Consider the following 2909-nt stretch of genomic DNA (forward strand, 5'->3'; position numbering starts at 1 on the left):
ATTTTTGGGTGGCTAAAGGATTTTTCAGCTTAATGGGTATAGGACTCGAATGCAAGAGAAGAGTCTGCTGCAAGCAACAACCCATTTCCTTCTTCGGCAGCAGCAGGTTCCTCTGCATCCTGAAGTCCAGTCCTCAGCGCAGCCAAATTAGTTTCTCCAAAGGTTCCTAAGTTTATCTTGCTGATGAAGACCAGATGTTCTCACAACTGTCTACTCCAGCTGCTCGCACTGGACTGTTCCTCCACAATAAGTCCTTTTACTTGGGGTGTACAACTGTGGTGGTGCAGGCCCCTCCCCCCACACCTGGCAATCCCCGAACCAGCCAACACTGCATCCATCCTTGCTTGCAGTGCAGGAACAGCTCGCTGGAGTGCAGCGCATCGGGACGAGCTGGCACTCTCCTTGTCTTTGTACAAGAGCAGTGAGCTGGGCCCATCGGGTGCTCCCTGAGCGCACCGGGAACTCCCGATGCCCAGAGTCACACCTGCCCGGTGAATGTCCGAACCGTACAGCCTGGCAGTGCTGGAATGGTATCGCTGCTGCCTAAATAACACCCCTGACGCTTCTCAGAGTATTTCGCAAACTATTTGGGCTGATCTCCTCAAGGCTCAACCTTCACCTGTTGAGCAATCATTCTCTTTGAAGTGAGTATGTCACTGAACTCAAGGGGAATTTTTATGATTGCGTGCGTGTGTGTGAATCGATTCAAAACATAATATTCTATTACTGTGATTGTACTAGCAAATTCTTTTTAATTACTTGGTAAATGCGAAGTTAAACAGTGATCAATAGCTGCTAAATTCCTGTGATTCTCCTTCTCTCTTTAAACCCTGAACACACCCTAAATTGCCGCTAAGCACATTCCTTCGTCATAAACTGTTGTGGTCTAAGGCCGGTTCTGGGTCTGCACTGAGGCTCCTCTCTGAGCAGGAGTTCAGAAAGCAAGGGGGTCCGGTCCGAACCTGGTGACTCAATGGGAGGGTCTCCAGACCCCCTTGCGCTTTTTTCCACTCTGTATAAATCATTCTCTACTCAAAACTCCATTTGATTTTGTATTCCATTCATTTCATAAGTAACAGAGTGAACCTTGCCAACAAACTGTGTAAAATCACATTTTCTAAGTTTTCAGTAAAATATTTTCTTGCAAAACTTTTGAGTGATCATTTAAGTGACGTAACCACTCATTCACAACAACAAAGTACATTCCCAGCAAGTCCGGACCAAGACCTGGGCACGGCTATTCTCCGTAAGCAGAAGCAGAGGAAGCGCAGTGTTGGTGACAGTAGGCTTCCCACTCAGTTTCCCTTTTCTGTAACAGCTGTGGCGAAAACCATCCAACCCCAGCTCCTTCCTAGCCTCTGCTTACCAGTTCCCATACACTTTTCCACACTTGCAGTAGCTCTACCAGTGTCTCTGGAAACTTCAGACAGCTCACTGGATAGGAAGAACAGGTATTCTAAAATTTCTTAAGAACAGTGCAATACAGTCTAATTAGTTTACCTTTGTTAATACCACATCAGTTAATTTGCATACTTGTATCATTCTGATTCTTTAATGCGAAATTCTTAACATTGTACAAACTGCTTTTACTTCAGAAGAAAAAGAAGGTGACAAGTAGAAGATCTCTGCTTGTCAGACGGAATCATAAAACATGCTTGACATTTCCAAATCAGCAATGCAATCAGCAACAACCATTTGATTGCAAAGTCTTTAGATGTTACAATGGGTTTTCATGATAGTGGTCAAAGCAGGACTGGAATCCACTGTTGCTGCACCAAAGCAGAGTGTTTGATCACACAGTATGAACACAGTAGCACTTTTCTCTGCCGTATGGAAAGCTAAAGTCCCTTTCAGTATTTCTCTCAGTTAAGCTGTGGCCCAATATCCAAGAGCTCACCACCACTATTTAATGATGAACAAGAAAAAGTTGGGCTCAGATGCTTTGTCAGAGCAGAATCTCCCTGGTAAGATCCATCCGAGTAAAGAGAAGCAACTGAAATAGGCCACATCCCACTTTCTGCTTTGACTTTTTTTGTGTGTGTGTTGTGGTCCCCAATTCAATTAGACTTTAAAATTTGGGTATAGCAAGAAAACACAGATAAAGTAAGAAGTGAAGAGTCTCACCGAGCAAAGTCTGTCTTCTCTCACCAGGTCACGGAGCTGAGTCATTCAGTAAGGAGAAAGAAAAGTAGTCCTGCGTCCTGCGGTGCACGCACGCGCCTCGCACAGCAGATGCTCAGCTCCAGGACCTCCGCGCGGTCAGCTGCGCTCCTAGGGCTTTGCCAAGGAAAAGGCGCAGACACCGCGTGTCTTCTTCTGAAGCCGAAGGGCGAAGCACCGGAGTGGGCAAACGCGAGGGCCCCGGCGCGACAACCCGCGTCCCTGGGGAGGCAGAGAACACGTCTACCTCACGCCTTGCAGCGGCAGTGGGAAGTGGAAAAGCAGCTGCACACTTCAAATATTTCGACAGACACTGCTGACTGCCCAGTGCTGCACAGGCAGCCCCGGCGTCCCCTCTCCCTCCCGCACGGCGCCGGACTCGCGTCCCGTACCGGCGGGGACGGAGCTTCCGCCCGCCCGCGCTCACGGTTTCGGACGGGTCCTTCTCCCGCCCGACCCCGCGGGCCCCGCCTGAGGGAAAGCGCAGGGGTGAGCGGGCACCGCGGCCGCCCCGGGAAGGCACCTGCCTGAGGCCCGCCGGCTGGGGTGCCCGGGGCCGCGCCCCGCCGCCTCGCCCGGGGTTTCCTCCCGGAGGAAGGAGGCCCGCCGCCCCGCCCGCTGCCCGCTCCCGCTCCCTCCGAACCGGCCCCGGGCCTCCGCCCGCCTGCGCAGGCCCCGGGGCGGCGCGGCGATGCCGCCGGCGGCGCTGTGGCGCGGAGCGCTCCGCGGGCGGCGGCCACGGGAGGCGG

General features: G+C 51.9%; 1 protein-coding gene across 2 annotated transcripts in view; it reads right to left on the reverse strand.

The window, feature by feature from the left end:
* The window catches only part of MIB1 (MIB E3 ubiquitin protein ligase 1), a 104465-nt gene that overhangs the window by 101334 nt on the left and 222 nt on the right, over nucleotides 1–2909 (reverse strand). The window contains exons 1-2 of one of the 2 annotated variants that reach the window (XM_075416342.1): nucleotides 2688–2793; nucleotides 2125–2382 (exon numbers count right to left, since the gene is read on the reverse strand). The gene's annotated coding sequence lies outside the window, so the exon portion shown is untranslated. Of the gene's footprint in view, nucleotides 1–2124; nucleotides 2383–2687; nucleotides 2794–2909 lie in introns of those variants that run through there. The other variant, XM_075416343.1, reaches the window with a different exon arrangement.

This window comes from Opisthocomus hoazin, chromosome 3 (assembly GCF_030867145.1).
Source record: "Opisthocomus hoazin isolate bOpiHoa1 chromosome 3, bOpiHoa1.hap1, whole genome shotgun sequence".
Lineage (NCBI taxonomy): Eukaryota > Metazoa > Chordata > Aves > Opisthocomiformes > Opisthocomidae > Opisthocomus > Opisthocomus hoazin.